Below are 17,637 nucleotides of genomic sequence, written 5' to 3' on the forward strand. Positions count from 1 at the left end.
TCGCGATTTTTCACATCTACCGCCGTCGTGCCATCCGAGCAACGATGCTATGGGAAGGACTTTCAAAATTAAATGTTATTGTATTTATCGATTTATTCGGCGACGTGCAATTTTAAATAGATCAGGGAAACATAATCGTTGCCTTCCGAGCTACGACGCTATGAGAAGGATTTATCAATTCCTCAATCGCGATTTTTCACTTCTACCGCCGGCGTGCCATCCGAGCAACGATGCTATGGGAAGGACTTTCAAAATTAAATGTTATTGTATTTATCGATTTATTCGGCGACGTGCAATTTTAAATAGATCAGGAAACATAATCGTTGCCTTCCGAGCTACGACGCTATGAGAAGGACTTATCAATTCCTCAATCGCGATTTTCACTTCTACCGCCGTCGTGCCATCCGAGCAACGATGCTATGGGAAGGGCTTCCAAAACTAAATGAAAGTGAATATACACACGACGACGTGAATCCCTTTTTCAATGAAATCCAGAAATCTCCACCACTTTCTCGCGGATTCTCGCGCGCGACGTCATACACTGATCCCCCCGACGAACACCACACGACTAATGGCCCAACTTCCAAGGCCTCGACGCGAACTTCTTTTCAATGATTCCAGAATCTTCCACCACTTTCTCGCGGATTCTCGCGCGCGACGTCACACACCGATCCCCCCGACGAACACCACACGACTGATGGCCCAACTTCCAAGGCCTCGACGCGAACTTCTTTTCAATGGTTCCAGAATCTTCCACCACTTTCTCGCGGATTCTCGCGCGCGACGTCACACACCGATCCCCCCGACGAACACCACACGACTGATGGCCCAACTTCCAAGGCCTCGACGCGAACTTCTTTTCAATGGTTCCAGAATCTTCCACCACTTTCTCGCGGATTCTCGCGCGCGACGTCACACACCGATCCCCCCGACGAACACCACACGACTGATGGCCCAACTTCCAAGGCCTCAACGCGAACTTCTTTTCAATGATTCCAGAATCTTCCACCACTTTCTCGCGGATTCTCGCGCGCGACGTCACACACCGATCCCCCCGACGAACACCACACGACTCATTGGCCAAAATGACCACCTGAACAAGGGAAAAATAAAAAAATGGGCAGTAGAGGGTTATTATTTGAACATTTGACAAAAAACATGTTTTTCAACAATTTGCACCTGGAAATGATTTTGTTGTCCAATTTAATAATTCAAAACTCCGAAAAAAAAATTATCACTTGAATCATCAATAATAAATACAAAAATTGTTTTTATACCTCTGCTATTTTTTTGGTAACAATCTGTGTGCAGAAGGGAAATTTATCGTACTTTTCGGATCTTACAGACTGAACTGAAAAAAATCTTAAATTCACATTTATTGAAAATCAAGTTACCTTGATTTTCAATAAATTTCAATCTTTTGCCCCCTATCCCCCTTCAAAATTTTCCAAAAAATAATGGGTAAAAATAAAACTAAATTTTGTTTTGAAAAAAAAAATTTAAAACAGCTTATTCAGACATTTGAAATAATATAAAGACTAAATCTTTTTACATATTTTCAATTTTGGGATCACAAATCGGTACAAAACGTCAAAGTTTATGAATTCGTTTCCAAGGATACTAGATTGCACTAGAAAAAATGCAGCTTATTAATTTCTTTAAACTTGCATTTTTTAAAGCGTTAAGTGTTATGAAAATAAACATTTTTGTGCATGTTATTTTTTGTGAAATTGTCTCAGGAACACGAATATGATAAAATTATCACCGGAAAATTTGATCTAAGGGGTCCCCCGACCAAAAAATTCACTAAAAGTAAAAGTGTCTATTCAATATGTTAAACTGCCTTACCCAAAGTGTTCTTAGTCTCAGATGGTAGTCCCAGCTATCCCCTACAAGCTGCAGGTCGAACCGAGTTGATATCTGGATGGAACACTTTTTTATTTGAGTTTGAAAATTATGCTATTATTTCACTAAAATGCCAATAACTCCCTTTAGTTTCAACCAACTGGGATGCTTCTCTCTGCATTTTGTTGCATTCTTTAAGCCCTTTTTAGATGCATTTTGAATTTTGAAATTAAATTAAACTTTGCCTAAGTTTTTGAACCTTCAAACTTTGTGTCCCGATTTGCCCAACTTCCCGTTGACCTAGAGTGCTCATATTTTGGCCAGATGCTAGTTTCATATGTACAAACAACCCCTGAAAATTTCAGACAGATTAGTAACGTCGATGCGAGATGGGTATGCTTTGCTCGTGGACTCGCTCTGAACACAAATATTTTTGGATAATGTTGGTGAAAGTATATCTCGTCTTTTCACAACTTTTTTTCTGCGCGCATAAATCGTTGAAAGCTTTTCCTGCCCAGACGTCACCATAAAACATAGATTCGGGAAATCACGAAGACAAAAACCGCCACCACCTGCCATCAGCATTGGGTCACAGTCCAGTCGGATACGTCGCTTTCACAACCGGCGTCGCCGTCGACCAGAGGGCGCCCATAACGGTCAATAAAGGCAAAACAAACGTAACCTAGATTTTTTTGTCACTTGAGGCGATATGCTGTGGAGAGCCCCTTCGTTAATCGATATCAGGGCTTCGGAAGGGGCTCTGCCTCTGCGGCGTGGTGGGAAAGTCAATATCTCAAGGTCTTTCGAGTTGATACACAGATTAGTGAAGAGTTTCCTCAGTATTATGTGTGCGGGTTTAAGGGCTTGTGCAATTACGGATAAATGGTGCAATTGGACCTTTGGCCTAAGTGGAAGCAAACAATATTGGGACATGTGTGTACATATTGAGTGGCAAGAGTTTGAATGATAAATCAATTAATTTAATTTATTTCATCAGGTTTTACTTGATATTTATGACGGAAACTTTCATAGGTTGGATATTCCAGTATTAAATTTCATTCACAATAAAATCATTCCCACTGTAATCTGGCCTTGATGTTGATGAGGAGGATAATGTGAATAATGTAAATAAACCTAGTTTATTAAGAGCATTCAGTATCTACAATTACTCTTGAACCGAGAAACATGTAAATACCCAAAACAGCCGTTATAGCTTTCGGTTCAAGGCAAGTCATCGAACCAATGTGCCAAAATAGCTACCTCGGTGCACGAAACGCGGTACCACTTTTCCAAAACAATCTCCCAAATCTCGGCACGGCTCGGCGACCCCCCCGCAGTAAAAACACACCACCAGATATTGCCAAAATGCCGGCCCGCACGCCGAATCCATTGCTAAAGCTTTTCCTTCTCCCGTGAGCTTTCGACTGCGTGAGTTGTTTTGACGAATGCACTTCTTTTTCTAAACATTGCCCGGCCCCGAAGGACCTTGAAGTGAATCGACCGGATCGTGCGGTAATTCTCCAGCGAATCGGCTTCTGAAATATACAGTTTTGATCGACTATGACATTTCTTTAAAAAAAAAACACAACTCGATATTTTCGAAGTTGATGTCTGTAAACGCTTCATTTTTGTAATGGTATGATAGATTTGAGCTCCCTGAACACGCTCCATTCAACACAATTGAATTTTAGTGAATTTCCCGTTTGTAAATAAAATTGTAAATTGTCTTACGCAACCATGCGCATCCACTCAACCTTTGATTCTCCAGAGAGCTGCCCTGTGGCAAGTTCGCATTCTCCACCGAGTCGTGCGCGCCGCGATTTCGGCGCGTTGCGAAAGCTCCAAACTCAGCGAACCACGGGGGCACTTGCCATTCATTCCGTTCAATCCGACAAACGGCACCACCACTTCTGCAAGCTCCCTGCGACGATTTCCCTCATCCGCCTCGTGCAACTCCACGCCGCGGAGATCTGCTGGTGACCGCAATTCAAAACAAAGCGTTCAAAGCCCGAGACAACAACCGCCGAAAAAAAAAGCCAACAGAACCAAACGACCTTCCCTCGGCGGAGTGCGTTGAACTGGCGATCTTTCCACCTAGGCTAGGCTCCAAAAAAACTTCCAGCACCACCGCGAGAGTCCGTAAACGCGGGAGTGTTGCAACACGCAACTTCTGCGCCATCAACACGGTTGATTGCTGATGATGCGGCAGATTTGGATGGATCTTCAACTTAGGAGGAGAACGCAGGGGTAGAGGTAGTAATTTTGCATCAGTCAGTATGTCAAGCGGCCACTTTTCCAATTGTTTTTACTACGCGGGCAGCGCCGAAACGAACCGGTTGGACAGTGGGAATCGGGTGGTCACAAAATTTAACTGTTAAAACTAATTAGAAAAATGTTCCTTATTTAATATCTCTTTATGTTTTGCAATCCAACCTGGTGAACAAACAAGGCTTGTTCAGCTGCACACAAATCATTGTCAAATTACTTTCTCAGCAATATCTGAGCCGTTTTACGAAAGCCTAACCACTCACTCTCAAACAGAATGTTCAAGTATACTGTTATCCTGCTTGTCATTCGGGCAATGTCCAAGTTTCAAACAATCGAAGGATATTTTCATGTTGGTGATTGCTCAATTCCGGACCGGTCCAACTGTACATGGCCCGAGCTTGTTAGGTTTGAATATTACATTGCTGCCGAGCAATTTGCGCCTAAAATTGACAATCCCGATCACCTGTTCAATTTGATTCACTCTCCTGAAAAGAATTGCATAGATGTAGTTATAAGTAAATCGACCACACCATTTGGTAAATTTGAATTGATTTTAGAATTAATGTGCGCTTCATCACCGTATAATTCTTACCAGTTAAACTTTGAACTTAGTTTCCGTTACACCAACAACCGATTAACAGTTTCCTGTTTCACACGTAATACTCGAACAACTTTGCATGGAACCAACTGTGGCCACTTTGTCCACACGAGCAGTTAAGGCTGACATTTCTGGAAAATGGCAACCAGCTCCTGATTGAAGATCTGTCCGATAAAGTTCCGATGGGAACGTGGATCATGCTGCAGAAGAGAATCGGATATCGCTTTAGAAAAAATGTATCTGTTCGAATCTTGGCTCGTATTGGGATGAGAAAAAGTTTTGTTTTGTTGGAGTGAAGAGCAATCATCAATGAGACACTTTTGAGATTTAATTTACTATGTATTTTTTTTGGATTTCACGGAAATATTTTTTTTTTTTGCATTTACTTTCTAAAGTTGACTGAAATATGAGATCCACCCGACGTCTACAGTCAGCCTATGAAATGCAATACATAACCTGCAAATCGTCACGGTTTCGTAGTGTTTTACTGAAACTGGATTTCAAATTAAATTTGAAAACGATGCATTCATTAAAAGTATTCAAATTTCATAAGGGTAATTCTCTAGCAACTCAAACGAAATCGGGAAAAGTTGCCCCGACCCCTGTTCGATTTGCGTGAAACTTTGTCCCTGATCACGAATCCGAGGTCCTTTTTTATGAAATCTCGTGACGGAGGGGCGGTACGACCCCTTCCTTTTGTGAACTTGCGAAAAAAGAGGTGTTTTCACTAATTTGCAGCCTGAAACGGTGATAAGATAGAAATTTCGTGTCAAAGAGATTTTTATGTAAAATTGTACACCTGATTTGATGGCGTGCACAGAATTTCAAAGAAAACGTATTTTTCATCGAAAAAAAACACTAAATAAGTTTTTAAAACTCTATCATTTTTCGTTACTCAACTGTAAAACATTTTGGAACATGTCATTTTAAGCTAAATAAACTGAACTTTTCGAATCTACAACAACCCACTTTTTTCATTCTGAACAAAAATTTTCATTTTAAAATGTCGTGTTTTTTTCTAACTTTGCAGGGTTATTTTTTAGAGTGTAATAATGTTCTACAAAAATGTAGAGGAGACAATTACAAAAAATGATATATATTAGGGTGTTTCATCAGCAGAAAAAAGTTCTCAGAATCAGGCAAACCAAGGTTCCCCTAGTAGAGGATACCCATAGGGACTCTCATGCCAAATATCAGCCCATTTGGTTGAAAATTGGCCTGTCCCCAGCGGCTCAAAGTTTACAGGTAAATTACTATGGGATTTTTATGCTTTTCGTTCAATCGTTCCTACAGGTGTTCACCGTCTGACATGGGGCGTCGTAATTTTCAGCTAGCCGTCATAGCATACTAAGAACAATGCGTACATTTGAAAGGGTGAATCGTTGATTCTGGAGACACCGGACGTCGATCCAATGCGCACCTTGGGGACAGAATGGACAAGCCTAATTCCTTCTGGAGTGTGTTCATTGGACCATCCCCTACACACCTGTCTTTATTCCAAGTGAATCCATGTTGTCTCCAGACCTGTAGGAACGATTGAACGAAAAGCCCAAAAATCCCGTAGTAATTTCCATGTAAACTTTAAACCGCTAGGGACAGGCCAATTCTCAACCAAATGGGCTGATATTTGGAATGAGAGTCCCTATGGGTATCCTCTACTAGGAGAACCTCGGTTTGCCTGATTCTGAGAACTTTTTTGTTTGGATGAAACACCTTAATATATATAAACATAAGGATTTTTTTTTATAAACAACTCGAGTTATCGCGATTTTACGAAAAAAGTTTTGAAAAAGTTACTTTTGGCGTTTCTTTTTGTTTCGTCATCCGTGTCTGTCGCGGGTGACCATGAACGGCCATGATCAACTACGACTTTCTCAAAAACTTTTTTTTTCGTAAAATCGCGATAACTTATTATGTTTACAAGCAGCCTCCTTATATATATAAAAAAAATGTCTGCTCTACAACATTGTTACACTCTAAAAACTCTAAAATGAAAATTTTTGTTCCAAATGAAAAAAAGACCCTTTTGGGCTAATGTAGATTCGAAAAGTATATGAAATTTCCCTTAAAATGAACTGTTCGAAAAAAATTAAACATGAGTAACAGTTTTTTCAATGAAAAATACATTTCTTTGGAATTTTTAATACGCCATCTAATTGGGTTGTCCAAATTTACATAAAGGTCCTTTTGACACCAAGCTTCCATCTCATCACTATTTCATTCTGCAAATTATTGAAAAATATGTCTTTTTTCGCATGTTAAAAAATGAAAGGGGTCGTACCGCCCCTCCGTCACAAGATTTAAAAAACGGACCTCGAATTCGTGATCAAAATCAAATCGAAGAGGGGTCGGGGCAACTTTTCCCGATTTCGTGTGAGTTGGTAGAGAATTACCCTTTTCTTAAAATGTATTTGAATTTTATAAAAATCTCATGCTAAAATACCACTAAAAACTTCTTATAGCTGTTTATTTTGAATAAAAACATAATAAATTGGACTATGAAATGTGCAAAAAAATATCTTTGTGTTAATGGCAGCCTCTAAGGAGAAAAAGTTTGTTTATTTTTCCTTTAATTTACTACTACATCCCAGAATCAAACTTTCACTCACAGTTGCTAAACGAAATAACTTGATCTGGATGAAATCACCATGAGATTGCAGGCATGATATTTGTTGTCGCTCAGAACTAAAAAAAAACCTGATAATTCTAAAACCCGTCAAGAATACTTGAAAAATTGGCCCAGGAACACTGGTATGGCGTTAAATTTCTTGACTTCACTTATAAAGGTGTTATCTAAAAATTGTATTTGACAATTCGTCTGCAAAGAAATGTTCATCTATTTATCCTTTATGAAAGTGACTGCTGTACGCTGAATTCTTCTTTCTAGTACATTTGGAACACAGGTGAATAGCTTCATTTTTAAACCCAATCCAATGATTCCAACAAAAATTAAACATCCTGTGGCCGTGCCTACTATCCAATTCCAATTCTGGTTGCGCAATGTTATCCCTTGGTTTGATTCATTTTCAACCAATTTTGCCGTTAGTGCTTCAAGGAGTTCCACCTCGTCAAGTGATGGACAATTTTTGCTGTTATCAAGCATCTTTCTTACATTAGGACATTCACATTGCGTTCCCTTCGAACGGTTTGTTTGATGTAGCATCAGCGACGTTCCGTTGGGAACCTTACCGGACAAATCTTCCATTAGTAGTCGGTCGCCGTTGTCCAGAAATGTCAGCCTTAACTTTTCACCAGCCGGGCTGGGACACGTTCTTCCATCCACGAGAATTGCATTCTTTTGGATGCACGATATCGATTGAATATCACCGAAAATTTCGAATGTCGGAACATATTCCAACAGTAGTATACTAAAGCCATGTGTTTTACAATAAAAATAAAAATACAAATTTGTTGCAGAACTGGTTTCCCATACTAAATCTAGACAATTTTTATCCGGAGAGGCGTTCAACAATTTAAAAAGGTGCTCGGAATTGTTGATATTTAGAACAGTTTGTTCGAGTGACAAAAACGAGCTTCTTCTATTATTGAAACGCTCGAATAACGGCCTAGAACAGTTGGTTGAGTTTGAAATGGAGCAATCACTAAGAACACAAGAGTTTGCACTGGTTAACGAAACTGCCCAGAACGTAAGGACAACGAAGATACTCGCGAACATGTTGATTTATAGTATTCGATGTTGATTGGTTTTCGTAGCTTTTTCATCAGTGATTGAGGCTAATCTGTCTGCTTGTTTATATCATAATAGAGCAATTTTTCTAATCTTAATGACCAATTTATCAAAAAAAAACCCAACTTTGATTGGCTGATCAAATTGAACAAGTTGCTCATGACATATGAAGCAAATTTTCATCGGCCAACAATTTGATGGCGCATGTTCAATTCATGCTCATGGGAGAATTGACCCATAACTTATTCAGAACACATCACCAGTCCCACCAAATTTATCCTTCGTCAGTAAAAGTGGAATCTAAAGGCCAATTTTTTTCCACCAAATTTTGCCCACTTTGCCAGCCCCAATCGACCACTGTGCAGTGCCTTCTCCCAGCGAGTGGTGATCAGTTTATGGTCCCTCCCCCCCAAAGAGCCCGCGCACCTTCCCAGCCACCGAGCCAGCTTTGGGGCGACCTTGGGCCACTGCTGTTGCTTCGGTGCAGCCACGCGGGTCCGAAAATAAAGAGAGCCAAAAAACGCAAGTGAGAGATTGCCCAAAAAAGCACTATTTTGGAGGCTGTTCGTTGAACCCCCTCCGTGTCGTGGCTGCGCGGCTGGTTTGGGTCTCATCCGTCCAGATGACCGCGACTCCGTTCGTTGGCCTACCTCACGCGGCAGGAAAATTGAGCAATAGGGCCCCCGAAATTTTCGGACCGTGGTAACCCCTTCAAAACAGACCAAACAAAAATAACAAAATGCAATCGAGATCAGCATACCAGCTAATCTGTAGAGGGGGGTTGGGGGCTAGTTGGGATGCGCATGGCTGCGTTTTAATGGCCCAGTTGCAGTCTGTGGTCACTCCTTAAGCAGTGGCGGAATTGGAGGTCTTTGCAAATGCCAAATTAGGGTGCATTCAGAGTGGGCGCTACTAGCGACGCGACGCGACTTTGACAGGTGAAGCGACTGCGAGAGACAACGCGCGACTCGATTTCCGCCCCAGAGTGGACGCGACTTAAAGCAAATTATATTACAACTGAAGCATTTAAAAGCATTCAAAAGTTTGAAAACATAGTACCTTCTTTTGATACTCACCTTTGCCGTCAGGAAGTTGCAGTTTGGCGGCCAAACTTGACCACGCCTTATCTATGGCCACTCGGTTACGGTATGACTTTGAAGCCTGGTCCCACAAGGCGGGTCTCTCAAATACTCCAGAAATCAAGTCTTCCGATTCGATTTCCTGGGACTGGGACATTTTACTTGAGTTTGAAACTTAAAAAAAAACTAAATAAACAAATCTTCCGGATCAGATCGCGCGAATGACAGGCGACGAACCTCGGTAAGCAAAGGTTGGTCGCGCGACGATTTTGACAGTCGCTTACTCATCGCTTGTAGCATAGCATCGCGTCGCTTCCACTCTGAATACGCGCGCGACTTCTGCTGGCAGCAAATGAGTCGCGCATGGTCGCGCGTAGTCGCTTCGCCTGTCAAAGTCGCGTCGCGTCGCTAGTAGCGTCCACTCTGAAAGCACCCTTACACTTTAAGCATTTTCTAATGGGTCGGACACGGTCGCGAAGGGAAATCAAAGACTTGATGACCTTGGGGAATCCGCGTTGCGTTGGGACCAGCTGATGTGGGAATTTAAAACCAGAACTTTTTTAAAACAATTGTTATTTTAAGACCAGCACAAATTTAATCACATTTTTCACTTTACTTTTTCCAGAAATTAAAGGACAATACAAACGAAAATATTTTCGAATTGGTCGAAACCATGGATCAAAAACAGTAAAAGTTTTTATTTCAAAACACTCGACATACTTCAGAAAAATAAGTAACCCCCACTTGAGAATACCCAAAATGATGTTTCCAGGGATATCCTAGATATCTGCAAATATCTATCTATGTCAACCTTATGATACTCGAGGAATTTAATTGTAACGGAAAAGTTTAATTGTAACGGAAAAGGGGTAGCGGCTTCGGCTGCCGATCCCGATGATGCTATGAGACGCGGGTTCGATTCCCGCCTTATCCACTGAGCTTCTATCGGATGGTGAAGTAAAACGTCGGTCCCGGTTTCTCCTGTCTCGTCAGAGGCGCTGGAGCAGAAATCCCACGTTAGAGGAAGGCCATGCCCCGGGGGGCGTAGTGCCAATAGTTTCGTTTCGTTTCGGAAAAGTATTAAAAATGTTTTATCTGAACGCCTAAGTTGATTTTGATGAAGCATTGTTTAATTAAAGAAGCAACATTTCATCATCGTCATTTTAGCCGCCATCTTGGATCTAATAGTTGTGAATCACTTTAGAGTAGATAAAAGGTCATATTTAAGCTTATGTTTTAGTGTATGTTTCTAGAACTTTGAATTTCGTGAAACTTTGCTCTAAGGGATAATTTTGGCCCCTGATCACGTATTCGAGGTCCATTTTTCGATATCTCGTGATGGTGGGACACTTTTTTAGCAATTTGTAGCTCGAAATCGTGAAGTGATAGAAATTTGGTATCAAATGGAATTTTGTGTAAAATTTGACGCCTAATTTGATGGCTTACCAAAAATTCCGAAAAAACGTATTTTTCATCAAAAACTGTTGAAAAATATTTTTAAAATCGCTGACATTACAAACGCGAAAAAAAAATTTTTGTCTAGGAGGTTTAAAGAATTTGATTCGTATAAAGTTAAGAGGCACAAACTTAAACAACCAAATGAAATAAATGTTTGGAACAAGAACAAATACTTCCCTCTTTTGACAATATTTTTGTGAAGATTTTGTAGTTTCCGGCACTTATAGGTATTGCTAAGAACTTTTCTGAAAAAAAACTTGGCTCTTAAAAAACTTCACCACTTTTTAATTGGACTTTTCACACAAAAAAATTACAAAAAAAAATCAGTTTTCCACCAAATCTCATTTTTGGATATGCTATTTATTTTATCCAGCTGAATTTTTTATGGTGCATTCGTTATGCCCAAAGAAACCATTTTGCATCGTTAGTTTGTCCATATAATTTTCCGTACAAATTTGGCAGCTGTCCATAAAAAAATGATGCATGAAAATTCAAAAATCTGTATCTTTTGAAGGAATATTTTGATCGATTTGGTGTCTTCGGCAAAGTTGTAAGTTTGGATATGGACTACACTGAAAAAAATGATACACGGTAAAGAAAATTTGGTGATTTTTTATTTAACTTTTTGTAACTAAAATTTGATTTGCAAAAAAATTGAAATAAAGGTCGAAAAAATTTTTCAACTTCATTTTTCGATGTAAAATCAAATTTGCAATCAAGTGAAATTTGATAAATTGCACCGTTTTTAAGTTATAGCCATTTTTCGGTAACTTTTTAGAAAATGGTCGCAGTTTTTCATTTTTTTAAATTAGTGCACATGTTTGCCCACTTTTGAAAAAAATATTTTTTGAAAGGTTGAGCAATTTCTTTAATTTTGCTTTTTTGAACTTTGTTGATACGACCCTTAGTTGCTGAGATATTGCCGTGAAAATTTATGTTTTCTTAGTCTCACCCAAACAACCCACACCACCGATTTACAATGTAAAATATGAAACACTCGTGAAATTTTTCGATCAAAACAATATTTTCAAAATTTATAAATCAAAACTAACATTTCAAAAGGGCCGAACATTCAATATTACAAATTTTTGAAATGTTGGTCTTGATTTAAAATTATTGCAAATTTTGTTTTCGAAAAGGAACAAAAAATACAAAAAATCGAATGACCGAAATCTTATAGAATTGCTCAATATCAGAATGTACTATAAATAAAATTTCATATCATGCACCATTTACAACTACTAAAATATTTTTCTTTTTATTCTTTTAAAAACGTGACTTTTTTACCTCTACAAGTCATGATCTGATCATCTTGAAAAGCATTTTTTCTACAGATTTGCTAGAAAAAAACATTTAAAATTGGGCCGTTGATTTTTATGCATTATCAAAAAAGCGTCAATTTTTTAAGTCTAGATTTTTTTAAATGTCCTCTAAGCTATTGTGTTTTATTTGTTTATATGACATATTAAAAAATAACTCTAGATCTAACAATAGCTCAGCAAATATGCGTTCGATTTTACATTTTTTATTTTTTCAGAATGGTTACACTCTGAAAAAATAAAAAATAGAAAATCTGTTTTCAAGATAAGAATTTTACGGAATTTTTTCACTTAAAATTACAATTTATCTCCCTAAAAATCCCTGCCCTGTGGTTTTGACCCCTTATCACTTTTTTTGGACGCCCTTATGGTCCGCTCCCAAAAATGTATGGAGACTTGTATGAACGAAGTAAAGATTAAAAATGTCTTCTTTGGTCATAGAAAAGGTACACACAGAGTTTCATCCAAAATAAAACAGACAAAAATTAAATTTACAAAAAAAAACTGTTTTTTTGCGAGAATTGTATTTCTAAATTCTTCAATTGAAACTGTTTGACCAAAATTTGAAAGAGAAATTTATTGTGGTTGCTAACGGAAACGTTACAAATGAGTTGGTATGTGCTTTAGGCCTTTTCTGGAGAAACAGTATTTGCGGCAACCTCGGATACCACTCAGCGAATCAGACGCCAGAACCGTTGCATCACCATTACCAACACGAAACCCTTGTTCGTCGAACAGCATCACGTCACGATCCCCCGTCGACGACCAGCCTCCAATCACGACAACCTGTGCTAAGAAGTAGGTAAGAACTCACCACAGCCAGTGATGATGACGCTGCCGATGATGGCAATCTTCTTGCTTGAAACTTCCTCCTGAGCTGGTCGTCGACCAGCTCAGTGCTTCGCTGATGCTCAATTTACGATCCCTTTGTTTTTCCCCCCTCATTCCTGGTTTTTTCGCGGATACTCGTTCTTCTGAGAACAGAGCAGCGACCAGCACCAACAGGTAGCTCGTCCGTCGCAGAAGAATCTCGTAAGAAGTCGTCGTCGTCCCTCATGTCATTAAATTGATTATTACTTAACCGCTTGTGCTCTTTGATATTTTCTTCGCGCGCTGTTCGCCAAGGTTTCCTCGTGCTCTTCCTCTGCGCTGCGCTGCACTTCTCCTTCAGCGGCCTTCTTTCTCTAGTCCGGCACGCGAGATTCGCCGCATCGCAGCGTTACTAATCGCCACGGCTTCCTCTCTTCTCTTCACTCACTGTCTTTCTCTTTGTGCAGTGTTTATGTTTCCTCTCTGCCGCCTTCTCTCCCATCAGCCGCGCCTAGTGAATGACTTTTTTTTCGCGATTTTTTTGCGCGTTTTTTTTTTTCAATTCTTTTTCTCTGCTGCGATTGCATTAATACCGTTGCAAAATATCGCCGCCGGCATTCTTCGTCGCAGCACGCACACGTCATTCAGCGCTTGACTTACAGTCATCCCACATATTCGGAACACCCACAAATTCGGAACACTTTGATGATAATTTGTCAATAGCATGCCAAATGTAGCTTTTCTGTCGACCTTACTATTTTTAGAACCTTCATTTGGACATTATCTTGCTATTTCACTAGTAAAAGTAGTACTTTCTGAACAAAAAACTTCATTCCAAGACTATTTTGTCCAGAGCAGCAAAACACTGCCTCCAAATGGCCTGTTTCATAATTGTGGGATGTTATTGTGCCTCCCACAATTGTGAAACACCTAAATTTAACGGATATTTTCACAAATAAAGTTATCAAACCATGTATAAAACATCACTAAGCTTGAGTTTCATTGGTTTCAGTGTGAGAAGTCATTATTTGGTAATAAATATGTACTCCTGGAGAGATCCAAAGTTTGTTTACATTCGTAAGAAAAAAGTGTTCCGAATTTGTGGATTTCAAGGGTCAAAGTAATTCTTCAAAAACTTCATATAAAAGTTAAAATTTGCAGATGCTCGATACAACATTCGAAAGATCGCAAGAAAAGCTTTCAAATGAAGGTTAAAGCGTATCGTTAAGTTCAATTATCGATTTGCTATGATTTTTTGAGCATTGACCGATCTGGAAACCGTTCCGAATATGTGGGATGACTGTACCTGATGCTGCTGCCGTCAGTCAGTTCGAGTCAATCTCTGGACAGAATAACAAAAAAACGACACAACGGAAAGGAAGTCATTCGCCGTTGACGATGCGTCTCGAGAAGAAGAAGAAGAACAACACTGAAAAGCTGCGGCAGTCGTAAAATTTGGACACGCTTTTAATTATAACCTGCTGCTGTTGATGTTGATGCCTTTGCGTAACGTCCTGGCTGTAACTTGATTGAGGTTTGGACAAAGTGTGCTTGAGCGCTGTTTAGGCGTGTTTTTATCGTCGACTGCATTACAACAGTGGTAGCAGTGTGCAACGCGGCGATTAGTCAACTTATGAGTGGAGCGACTCCATTTGGCGAGTCAATGTCAGGTGGAAAGCTGCGCATAAAAATCGTATAGGGATAACAATAGATTTTAGGAAATTGATGAAGAGCAGAATAATTACAGAAGTTATTATAAATCAAGCTGACACATTGCACAAAATACTTTCGAAATCAACTCTTAGTAAAACTTACAAACCACATGATCCTCCGTTTACAAAGTGAACAGCGTAACCATTCGGCCATACCATGTTCTGCGACCCTATCCAAGCCAAATTAAAGTGGTTGATTGCCTATTGAATTACCAAATGTATTTCCTCAACATTTCATCACCGCCATCTTGGATTTTAAAATTCTAAAACACTTTAGAGTAGTTACAAACGCTTCGCTTCGCTAGGAGACGGTGATTTTAGCGGGTTGCAGACTGGATTTCGCCATGTGATGATTGTCCAAGCCCAAGTTGCCCTGGAATTCAAAATTGGGAATAGAACCAACTCGACTTGAACCATACTCTCAACGAAGGGGACAAGGAAATGAATTTAGAAGACGGCAAGCTTAGATGTTCCTCTTTTTGAAAGAATTACGGGAAAATCTCCACGGTATCTTACAAACGTCTTTAAAAAGCGTTAAGGAAACAAACTTCAAACAAACTCGACAATCAAAAATAAGATGTCAAAAAACCGAGGTTATTGCAAATTCATACACCCAAAATTCAGAGTCGAGATAATCGTTCTCTCAAAATTTATTGAGGGCTTAGTGCCAAAATCGATAGAATAATGGTACCAACTCACACCATCATAACAAATGAGTTCATTCGTTAGTTGAATCAATAAATCTCCAACAAGTGTCATACATCGACTTCTGCCTTCTCCCTGGTCACCAAGCTGTGGTGGCCGAGGCAGCTAAGGCATTGGATTGATTTGTCAAAGGTCTCTGGTTCGATTCCCGTTGTCGACACTTTTGGTTTTTTGTTTGACGGATGAACTTTTTTGCAAATGAACCTCGAGAGAATAGTTCTATCGCCCATCTCGAGCTGTGTTCTCTGCGTCCGTGAATGGTACCACTATTCTCTCGACTCGAGACCATCATTCTCTCGGACTAGCGCTGCCAGTTTTGGGTGTACAATACATTACATTATACAATTTACTTTACAAAAAAACATATCACTGGATTAGGTTGAGATTAAGTAAAATTTTAAACATTGTTTTAGAAATCTTAGGATATACAAAAAAAAATCTAAATTTTCAAGGCATCTTTATCCTTTAATTCCAAAATCTATCAGAAACTTTTCACTACCAATTTTTTTTTTACCGTGTATCATTTTTTCAGTGTAGTCCTTTTTCATACCTACAACTTTGTCCAAGACAACAAATCAATCAAAAAAATCCTTCAAAAGAAACAGATTTTTGAATTTTCATTCATCATTTTTGTATGGACAGCTGCCAAATTTGTATGGAAAATTATATGGACAAACTTAAAACGCAAAATGGCTTCTCTGGCCATACCGAAAGCACCAAAAAAGTTTCAACCGGATTAAAAAATACAAAAATGAGCAATTCTCTACCAAAACCGGAAATGGATTTTATTTGTATTTTTTGATTTGGCTCAAACTTTGTGGGGGCCTTCCCTATGACCAAATAAGCTATTTTGCGTCATTGGTTCATCCATACAAGTCTTCATACAGTTTTGGCTGCTGTCCATACAAAAATTGTATGTAAATATTCAAACAACTGTAACTTTTGAGTGAATTTCCTGATCAACGTTGTAGGTATTGAGGACTTTTGAGAAAAAATAGTTACACGGAAAAAAATTTTGCAGATTTTTTAATCAATTTTTTTTTCACTAAAACTCAATTTCCCAAAATACGTATTTTTTGAATTTCGAGATTTTTTGATATGTTTTAGGGGACAAAAATCCGCAACTTTTGAGCCATAGAGAAACATGGTCAAAAAATCTGCCGCCGAATTTTGAATTTTTGAAAAAATAGTGATTTTTGACATTATTTGTTAATGCAAAATTGAATTTGCAATCGAAGAGTACTTTACAGATTTTTTGATAAAGGGCTCCGTTTTCAAGATATAGCCACCGAAAGTTTGATTTTAGCGAAATATTTGCAGTTTTTCGATTTTTAAAAATAGTGACCAGTGACCATTTCTAAAAATATTTTTTTTAAGTTCAGAAAATTTGCTATAAAATTGTCTAAGAGACATTGAAGATTGGGGTTGCTGAGATATAGTCGCTTTAAGAAAAAGAAACACGAAAATTGAAGTTTTCTAAATCTCACAAAAACAACCCACCATTTTCTAATAACGATATCTCAGCAACTAATGGTCCGATTTTCAATGTCAATACATGAAACGTTCTTAAAATTTTCCGATCTTTTCGAATAAAATATTTTGATTTTTTAAATCACGACTAGCATTTTAAATGGGCGTAATATTCAATGTTTGGCCCTTATTTTTTCAACCATTTTGACATACTTTCGACAATCCGTTATTAAGAAAAAAGAAAAATTATAAGAAATGAGTGACAAAAATGATAAAAAATTTCTCATGTCACATCGTAAAATTTTGTTTAAAGTGAAAAGTTAAAATTTTCTTTTGCAACCAACTTTTTGTTAGTCATAACCAACAGTATCTCAGTAATTTTTGTTTGTTTTTTTTTCAGACATGAAAACAGGGTTCCCAGGTTGTCAGATAAATCTGGGAATGCGAGATTTTTCATGTGTCAGCCAGAATAAAGATTCACCCTTCTCTGTGCCAGATATTGACAGATTTCTTACTTAATGCGCATTTTGAACAACTTTTTGATTAAATTGAGTCAATTTAATTGAAAATCATAAAATTCAGAATGAGTTTTTGTTAGAGTAAATGTAATTTCAACATTTTTTAGGCCAAAAATCAGTTTAAACATCTGAATTCTACAAACTTTTGAATTAATTCATGTAGTCCC

The sequence above is a fragment of the Culex quinquefasciatus genome, chromosome 3 (genome assembly GCF_015732765.1).
Source record: "Culex quinquefasciatus strain JHB chromosome 3, VPISU_Cqui_1.0_pri_paternal, whole genome shotgun sequence".
NCBI classification, from domain to species: domain Eukaryota; kingdom Metazoa; phylum Arthropoda; class Insecta; order Diptera; family Culicidae; genus Culex; species Culex quinquefasciatus.